Source organism: Bidens hawaiensis, unplaced genomic scaffold (genome assembly GCF_021521415.1).
Source record: "Bidens hawaiensis isolate Kalapana, Puna unplaced genomic scaffold, B.hawaiensis_p1.1 tig00000369_1, whole genome shotgun sequence".
Taxonomy (NCBI): Eukaryota; Viridiplantae; Streptophyta; class Magnoliopsida; order Asterales; family Asteraceae; genus Bidens; species Bidens hawaiensis.
Window position 1 is genome coordinate 3,931,783 of NW_027491028.1, and position 11,127 is coordinate 3,942,909.

Below are 11,127 nucleotides of genomic sequence, written 5' to 3' on the forward strand. Positions count from 1 at the left end.
TCATAAACAGTTTAAGACTCTAAGTTTGTATGAACACATGAACATCCCAAAACATTAAAAGCAAAAAGGAATTAGGTACGAGATTACTCACTTGATAAACGATGCGGTGTAAGATAAAGCAAGAACCAACTTTAAACAAGCACAAGTTAACCTATAAATAAGATTATTGTTTTAATGATTTGTTTTAAGTCTTGATTATAAGTTAGCATAATTAATAAGTAAATTATTATATATAATATATATATATTACCGGAAAAGCAGGGCAGAACAGGGAGGAAGACGGAGGCAGAGAGGAAGACGGCAGAGAGAGCAAGGAGCAAGAGAACAGGAGAGATTAAGTGTTTTGTGTGTGTAGTGTTAAAATATTATTATTATTTATAGGAAAACCCTAGGAGACATAATCCCTAGAAAAGGGGAAAAGATCTTTAACAGGATCAAGCAAAAGATATCAAAAAGCATAAGAATCCAAAAGCAAAAGATATGGAAAGATATGGCAGCTGCAGAGGCAAGATAAAGCTGACAGGGAACAGTAAAAAAAAGGCATGGGCGGTTCAGATAAAGGTACAGGTCAGGCATGGAAAAAGCAGATCTCCAAAGATAATGTCAGTCACTTTTTCTGCCAACCAATGGGGTTGGTGCGCATGCTGCGCCGAAAGTAACTTTTCAGACATAAAGCAGATTAGGTCAACGGCTCAAAAGATAAGACAACACAAAAGCAAACGGCTAGATTAAACAGAAGAAAACTCAAAGGGTTAAACGTGAGAAGGCATCGAGCGCGAAGGCAAAAGTGCGCGAGCGCGAAGGCAGACAGAACCAACCTTAACGCGTCGCGGGAAGAATTATATTTCTAAGCGCGCCGCGGGAAGAACTTCAATTCTAAGCGCGTCGCGAGAAGAACTATATTCCTTAGCGCGTCGCGGGAAGAACAGTATCCATAGCGCGCCGCGGGAAGAACTAAAATCCTTAGCGCGCTGCGGGGACAGTTCGTCTCGCGTATCGCATTAACAGGTGGTCTTCACGCAGGCTTCCTTGTAAAGAGTCTGGCGCGTGGAGCTGCGCAGACAACCTTAGGCGGGAAGGAACAAAGGACAAGCAAAGAGTTAGAAGAAAAAGAGGGAAACAAGGCGGAAAGAGAGAAGAGGGACGGGACGGCGGAAAGAAAGAGAGAGAAAGAGGCGGGAAGGAAAACATTATTAAAAATAAAGTATAAGTATAAATAGATATTAAATCATAAAAGAAAGAGATCGGGTAAGAGAAACGGGTACCTGGGTCGGGTCGGATCGGGGCAGATGTCATAATTTTGAGCTATGTTCCGTTTTACCATGCTTAAATCCATGAATAAGTCATATTCTAAATATCCGTAGTCGTTCATATTTGTGGTAACAAATATAAAGGTAAGACTATTATGAACTTGGATAGGTGGATATTCATAAGACATGAATATAGAGCAAGGGTTTGCTGCCAAGGTTCATAGATATTTATGAGATATAAATATTGGACTGACCCGCCCTTAAATGTTACTGCATGGAATCCTTGTGATTGCTGGTCATAAGTAAATTTGAGTAAAGGCGAATATCATAGTATCCTCCGACCTGAGATACATATTGGGTCTTGATATTCACCAAATATTATGCGTTGACTTAGTTCTTCGCTTCTATGAAACATGACGGTACATAAGGCTAAGATCAAGTATGGTACAAGGTGATTGTGAGGGACGTATGTAGTCAAAAGGGGATTTGTCCCTCTTGTTCGTTGAGAGTAAGATGTCTAAGGCCTACTAAGTTAAATCAACAGAGAATGATAACTCTGTGTCTCTGGATTTGACATGACATCTGAGGCAAAAGGTTAAATGATAGAATCACCTATATCATATTCAAGTAAGGGACTTGAAGGAGATGATGTTATTGAATGACACTTCGTCATACGTATTAGGGGCAGTAAACCGTTGTTAGGCGGTATTTGCTATTTGCATCAATCTTCTATGTATTTCGTGCAAATGGGAGATTGCTGGAATCGGTCTGCCCAAGACACATATTAGAGTTGATGTGGCTAGTACGTTATGATCCAAGTCGGGTCATACCCAATAACAAGCTAGACAAACACCACGATATTTATTTAAGATATGATCTAACAAATAAATATCAACACTTAGAATATTTGGAAATTGAGTTTCTAAATATTTGCACTTTTGTAATAAATAAATTATATGGATAATTTATGTTATGAGAGATTTTTCATTTTGCATATACGATGTTATTTAATTTGGTTAAATAACAATATGCAAGACTTACTGCATTTTACATTTTGCATATACCATGTTATTTAAGTTGGTTAAATAACAATATGCAATGCATACTGGATTTTGCATGTTATGTTATGTTATAACCTTAGTAAATAATAAAAGATTACTTGAGTTGAAATTGGGTGGGCACCATGTGAGCCCCCCCCCCCCCTCTCTCCTCACTTAATTGTTTTATTTATTCCAAGACATGCACAAGAGTTGGTTGGTAGATTTGTGTGGTGTATTGGTTACTCACAACTCTCTCTCTCTCTCACAAGTTGCAAGTAAACTTTATTTTTTCTCTCTCTAATTTTGGCTAAGGGAAGGAACAACAATAAGGAGTTTTCAAGTGGAAATCCTAGCATAATCAAGGTGTTTGTTGGAAGCTTGAAGGGTATACAAGCTTGAGGTACTTTTATCTTGAAGACTCGCCTTTCATATCATCATCTCCTTCATTTCTCTTGAGCTCTTGAAGGTACTATGCTAAGAACACCCTATGATTGTTTATACTGGTAAGCATGCAAATTCGTATATGATTTCGGAGCTTGGGTTTTGCATATAAAATCGGTTTTATATTCATCTAGTTAACAAGATATAAAACTTATTTATCCGCTGCGTTTTTCATATAAATGGGCTTATATGACTTTGATAATCTTGTTAAAAACGCATATGTAGGCTACCGCATGATATGATTATCAAGATTTGTTTGAAGAAACTTAGGATTGCATGCTAGAGTAGAAGATACAAGAATTAAATTTTGGATTTTGTTTTACTTGCTTTATTTCTAAATTATGTACTTTGTTTACTTTGAGGTATTTGATTATTTAATTAAACTTAATAGATATTGTCACCTTTAATATTGCATGATAGTACCTTGAGAGTTGTAAGCAATCAGCTCATGCCGCGACATTTCCATCGTAGGTTGGGGTGTGACAAAATATATGTTGAGAAAACATATGTTTTAATTAGAAATATTGAATTACTCCGTATGTAAAATACTCTTAAAACATTTGTTCGAAAAATATATGTTCATAAAATGTTCAAAAACGTACAGACTGACTGATGGCTGACATAAATAACCAAGAGAGAAAAATGACGTTTGAGAGAGAAACAGACATGAATGATTGCTGACATAAGTAAAATACCTATTTACCCTTATGTAGTTAAAAAAACTAAAATAAACAATTAAATGGATTAATTTGGTAGATTTAATCCTAACCTGTAAGGCCCCGTTACCGGTGCCCTACATTAAACGTTGGATTTACTCGTAAACATAGTTCTAAATGTTAGAGTTAATAAAAACATTCGCGAAATATTAAAACTTTCATAAAACATTACACATCAATCCATAACTTTGTCTTATAAAACAAGTTGTCGTTCAAATCAAAACATAAATTATGAAATGTCTTGAGTCTTTAGATGCCTGCCTCTTATTCATTTGTCACGTGTCCCCACTTAAGCTAGCTGTCTCATCCTACTCACCTGCGTGCATACTAAAAGTCAGCTATGTTGAGTGAGTTATAGTTAATCATACAACATAAAACACATTCATATTTGCATACTTTCGTTCATGCTATCATACTTTTATCATACGCTTACTTACCTTCATAACTTATGTTATAAAGAGCATTACGTCCTACTTTCCTCGAGTATTATTAGGGCCCGGTTCCTTCTTTCCTCGAATATTATTAGGGTTCGGTTCCCTCTTGCCTCAAGCATTATTAGGGCTAGTCCCTCTTGCTCGAATATAATTAGGGTTCGGTTCCCTCTTGCCTCAAGTATTATTAGGGTCTGGTTCCGTTTTGCCTAGAATATTATTAGGGTTTGGTTCCCTCTTCGTTACCATACAACCATATATCATTTTACATATCATACATACATTGTCCGTGCATACTTTATCTCATATACTCGTTCCATACTTACTACATATACCTCCCTTAACAATGCGTGAAATACCCGAAGGTCGCTCACGTACTGATAAGCATTCATTCATCATATAATATAAATATATCTCATTCATCATTAAGGAATACACTTACCATTTAAGGTAAGTGTATTAACATTCACATTGAGTATGCATACAGCCCCGAAAACATAACCTGGATCCTGTTTCTTTCTCCGTTAATAGTTAATCCTTTCTTTAGTTGAGCTCTGCTAACTGTATATAAATTACACGTATTAAAACTTGTCCTATTTGTATTTCAGCCAAAATGGCTAAGTCTAGTGTAATCTATTGACCTTGTATTAGATTACTTTATACTTAGATTTTATTCGAACCCTAGTGTATTAGGGTTCCCATTTACTTTTATATTTCCTTTTTCTTTCTTTCCATAAGCATGCTATTAAGAGTACATATACATATATACATATATGTACCTATATATATATATTACACTCGGGTTCTTAACAAGATCGATTACAATGTAATCGAATCACTATGTAATCGACTCATCTTTATAATGAAATCGAATAGTTGTTCAAAGTAACTGAGCTATAAGTGATCGAGTGTATGTGAGCGGTTCAAAGTAATCGAGTCCGTGTATGCGATCCCAAGTAATCAAGTTTAACTTGTTAGTGAGTCATACAGTGTGAACAAGTCCTTTGTAAGCGATTATAACGTATGTAACCAATTTCCAGAATGTAATCAACATTCTATATTGTAATCGAGTTCTGGACAAAGAAAGTCGATTAGCCTCCATGTAAGCGAATTCAACAGGTGACCGACCTTTTTTAATGTATTCGATAGGCCTTTGTAAGCAAACATCTGTAGCCGTTTATTGTAATCGAAATAACAATGAAATGGATAAAGGTCAGTGTAATTGACCCTTCATTGTGTTCGGATAAGGTCTTGTAATCGATGAGGCATTTTAATCGATCATATCGCAGAAATAGGGTTTTGATTGTAAGCGATTTGTTCATTGTGTTCTAGTCTTGAATCCTTTTTGTAATCGTTATATAAGTGATCGATGTCTTGATTGTGAGCGATAAGGCCAAGTAACCGAACCACTGTATGCGAGTGTACTTGTAATCGGTTCTCAATGTAAACGAACCAATGTAATCGACCCCTTATTGTAATCAAGCTCATGTAACCAAGTGTAAAGTGATCGACATATAGATTGTATGCGATTGTAACCCAACGAAAATGGTGTAACCGGACGTGCAGAAGCTATTTGGTCTGTTTATCACCATTCTTATCGTATTTCGGGACTTTTAATACTCACTAAGGTTCGGTATTACCCCATGACGTTTCCTTGACCGTTTTCGGCCAAAGTTTGACCCGGTTACCCTTAAAGTTTGGACCTGTTTAGCTAAAACGTCCAAAACTATATCTAGGGTTCATCTTATGAACCGTCCATGACTATAAGTTCGTTTAATCCATTTTAACATCAAGTTTGCTACTTTAAGTTTCGTTTACACCCGAATGACTCTAGTAAGGCCAACCGTTCATAATAGCATAAACTTGAAGATCAAGAATGTACATTTACATGGTCGTTTGGTCCCGGTTAGCTTGGTTATGAACTTTAAATCTTGTATCTACCTTGTATATTGGAGATCTATTAATATTCAACGTTCGTTCGATCTCGAATCTTCTTCTCCCTCTAGGCCGGTTATATTTAGCAAGTGTGTGTGTTTTGAGTGTGTAGCCAATTATGGAAAGATGGAATAAGGATCTAGGGCTTTAGGGAGGTTTAAAGGAGTATTTATACTCCTTAAAGCCCATGGACCTAAGACCCATCTCATCCCTTAATCCATCATAATTATTCCAATTCCATATTCTCTTCTTTTATATATTCTAATTAAATATTAACACACGCTCCAAACATAAACTTTCGTTATTTATTATTACTAAATTTAGGATGTTACATAACCATTTGATCATGTAGATGAATGGATCATATAAGATTTCAATGGTTTCACAACTCAATTGGGTTTCATTTTAACACTGCCTTGTGTGTGTGTGTGTATAGACACACACTAGTAGTGTGCCCGCGCGATGCAGCAGGGAATGACACTTAATGGCTGTTAATGAATCAAGTTGAGCCGACGCTTAAAGGCTATTAACGACACTTAGATTCGGGTTCGGGTATCATGAATATGTGAATTTTTAGGTTCAGGTTAATAGTTTTTTGGGTCAGGTTTTGGGCTACAGATGAAAATGACAGCCCTAGCTAGAGATTGTGGCAGAGAAAAGTTTTCTTTTATCTGTAAAGTGAGACTCGTAGGAGACAATGTTAACAGGCAGAAACTAGTGAAGGCGACAGTGTCCGAGGTGGCGGCGGGAGTCAATGATAAGCTCGATGGGGTGGCTTCAAGTTGCAAAGTTAAGGTCATTGTTATTTTGAAGATGCTTTTTAAGAGACAATGTTAACAGGCAAAAACTTTATTTTTGATTGGATTTGATCGGTGAGATTGTAGTTTTGATGTATGTTTAACGTTTCTTTTGCTTCTTATTTCATATTTCAAGTTTATTTACACGAGTCTTTCAGATATTTTTAGCATTATTTTGTTTTAAACAAATTATAATAACTTAATAAAAAATAAACAAAAATTGTAATAAATTGAGTGAATAAAAAAATAAGACGAAAAATTATAATAGATTAGTTAATAATAATAATAATATTAATAACAATAATAATAATAATAGAGTCCTGATCTCACCCGGTTTTACCGGCTCCTCGTGTCGTGCTGTTTGGCGGGCGTATGGGTTGGGTTTTATCCGGGGGAATCCCTCAATAGGTGAACCGCTAGGGGCTCCGTCCGTACGGACTAGTGGTCGGCTCGGGCTACCTTTAGCCAATGGGGCCCGTGTATGAAGCACCCGGCGTTACTTAGTTGGTCGTTCAAAATAATAATAATAATAACAACAACAACAACAACAACAACAACAACAACAACAACAACTCAACCTTACCAATAATAACGTAAAACACCTAGTTTAGAAAATACTTTTTTGGGCTAGAATATTCGTAATTTTTAATACGTGCACTAATATAGAGTGGGAAAATTCCCAAAATGATCCAAAATATGAGAGAGAGAAAAAAAATGATCAAAAAAGAATCCAAATTCCCAAAATAACCCATGAAAATTGTACTGGGCCGACACATTGGTAATATAACCGACGGGATTTTCCAACCAACGAAAACTTGACACTTTGAATGTTTCTGACATTTCCGACAAGAGTTTTAAAAAACTTGGGGTTTTCGTCCATATTTCTAATTTAAATCATTTTGTAAAAAACAGTCTCTCCAGACGGTTTTTTATGTTTCTTTTCTTGTCCGTTCAAATTAATTTTTTCTTGAAAAAAGATCTTTTTGAATTTCGTCTTCCAAGACGCATTTTGAACGAATATCGTCTTCCAAGTTCATATTCTCATGGTTCTTGTCTGGTAAGTTCAAATCCTATATTATTTATATATCTATATCTTCTTGTTTTGCCATTTACCACGATATCTATATCTATATTCGTCTTCCAAGTTCTTATATCTATATCTTCTTGTTTTTCATATTCATAGCTTCCATCATCATTTTTTTACCATTTACCACCATAACAAACTACAATATTATCAAATTCCATCAAACCTAATTTAAACCTAACTAGAAATGTAGTTGAACTTGAAGATGAAAATGGAAGGTGGAAGAAGATGAAAATAAAAATATATTGGATTAAATTGATAATTTAATTTAAGAAAGTGGGTCCACCTGAAACTTAATTAAAAATATAGTCGGAGTAGACGGAATATTCAAAGACTTAGTCGGTCGAGACGGAATACTAAAAATCCTATCGGTCAAGACGATATTATACTTTTAAAACTTACCAGATAAGAACCGTGAGCATATGAACTTGGAAGACGAAATTCGTTCAAAATGCGTCTTGGAAGACGAAATTCAAAAAGCTCTTTTTCAATAAAAATTTAATTTGAACGGACCAGATAAGAAATATAAAAAAAAACGCCTGGAAAGATTGTTTTTTCAAAATGATTTAAATTAGAAATATGGACGAAAACCCCAAGATTTTTAAAAATCTCGTTGGAAATGTCAGAAACTTTCCAAGTGTCAAGTTTTCATTGGTTGGAAAATCCTGTCGGTTATATTACCAATGTGTAGGCCCATTACAAATTTCATGGGTTATTTTGGGAATTTTAATTCTTTTTGGATCATTTTTCTCTCTCTTCTATTTTTGGTCATTTTGAGAATTTTTTCATATAGATATATGTTAGTTTACTTACAATAAAAAATAATAATGAATTTACTAAAAGAGAATGAAAAGAATTTGGTTGAAGTATGGCCAGGAATTAAAAGAGGGAAGTGAGAGAAACTCTGATAAAATGGTTTAAGTTCTTTTTAAATCTTTGCTTTTGAAGGGTTGTACATTAGTGCTTTACTTGTACATCATAATCTACACATAGGTATTGAAAATAATTTATATCGAAACGTTGACAAAAATAAGCACGTCGCATGGTAAGTTCGGTTTTTATTTCACTACAATATATTAAAAGTTATGGAAGAAATAAAAGTTTTAATTAAACTTGTCAAGTTGAGGGTTAAATATGAGGGGCCAAACTTGTAAGTATTCTTTCGATTAACAAAGGTTGAAGGTAAAAAGTTGTAAATATAATAAATGAACTGAAAGTTCAGGTGTGCAATTTATGCTAAAAGTCAATTTTGCTCTTATTTATCATGCTTTGTAGTTCTATCATGTGTTGATTATTTTTGTAAATTACTTAAAACTAAAGCGTCTTAATTTGTCCATCTATTATGTATTATATATATATATATATGGGGTGGGTTATAATAAAAAGAAATAGTTTTCTAGGAAGAGTAAGAATAAATCTAAGCCCTTGGATCTATGATCTAGTGGTTGAGATTGGTAGTTTTTAAACTACCAAATAGTTTCCTAGAATGTAGGATTTAGGTTAAATAGTTTCCTAACTCTAAATTTTATCTTATTCTTACTCTTCCTTAAAAACTATGTCTTTTTATTTTAACCATTATATATATATATAGATATATATATAGGGTGAGGATCCTAAGAGAACCCTTTAAGAATTGAGAACTTTGAGAACCATTTTGGTTCACATATTTAAATAAACATGGGTTTTAAAAATCAATGGCATCTTTGAAAAATACTAAAAATTTGAGGGGCAGTTATGGAAATTTGAAAAATCAAAACAAACACTCATAACAACACAGATCGTTACAAAACTCCCCGATATCTAAAAACGGCAATCAAGGGTTTCCAAAGGCGATCTCCGTCGTGCTCCGCCACTCGCTTCCGTCGTTCTTCGCCGTTGCCGTCGTGCGCCGCCGCTCGCTCCCGTCGTACCCAAACATTTCCATCTTGCTTCATCGTTCCTTCGTGCTCATCGTCGTCTTTCGCTTCGTCGCTTCGTCTTTCTCTGGTTCGTGCTACATATGTGTATATTTATCATAAAATTAATGTGTCTATGTTGAATGTTATATACTTCTTTTGATTTTGATATTGAGAATTGTTCATTGTGAGTTGATTATGAACACTAGTGACAGATCTGATAAAATACATAGCTAAATTAAGCTTGTGTAATAGATACTATAGTTAGTTGTTTTATAATTATACACATATGTACATATATGACGTGACTCAATTGTACATATATGCATAACAATTTTAATAAATTGACTGTTAATAATATGATAGAATATAAATATAAGTGTATGTAGGTTTTTAAGCTTGTGAAGTACTTAGTGTGATTATAGTTATTCATTAAAATTGTACACAATGCGACTTTATATACTAATATACATAATATAAATGTTTTTATATTGTTAATAATAGTAATGACTTTTTGTTATGCATATGTACATATATGATTTGATTCTATATTCACACATGGATGTTTATACGTATATGTATAATAATATTACATGTATATGTATAATAATACTAATGAGTTTTTGTTTGTTAATTCAGGTCCGATTTTAGTCAAACAAAAATGGCTAAACGTATGTGTTTAAACATCATGCTTTGTTTTGTAATTATGTGTTAATATTTATGATGTGTCTTTAAAGTTTTGAAAATCTAATTTTATAGGTAAAAAAAGTGAAAGGATAGCAATAAAAAGATCACGTAGATTTTCAAACACAAAAGATAATCCAACTGACGTTGAAGGTATTGCACATGTTTATAATATGATCAACAAATTATACATATATGTAAAATCGGTTTATATTATAATAATATCAAACAAATGTTGACGCTATTATAAACTGTTTGCACATGTGTGTATGATATGTTATACGTATACGTATATGTATATTGTAATTTTAAATTAGCTTTAGTTGTATATAAAATTGTTATATTGAAAATCTGTATTGTTGTTATTGTCGTTATGCAATGCAGAGTCTGATGACTTTGTTGAATCGATTAGGAAAAAAACTGAAAACATATCTAAAGTTTTTCCGAAAAAGAGTAAAGATGGTGGAAAAATGAACTTAACTGTTAAAGGTATTTCTTAATTTAATCTATATAATTTATCTATAGTTAAATCTAATTTTGCGTATTATATAGATGTACGTATATGTATAACGTGTTATACACATATGTACAACACAAGTTTATAATATGATCAACAGATTATACACATATGTACAATCGGTTTATATTATAATAATATCAAACAATTGTTGACGCTATTATAAACTGTTTGCACATGTGTGTATGATATGTTATACGTATACGTATATGTATATTGTAATTTTAAATTAGCTTTAGTTGTATATAAAATTGTTATATTTAAAATCTGTATTGTTGTTATTGTTGTTATGCAATGCAGAGTCTGATGACTTTGTTGAACCGATTAGGAAGAAAAC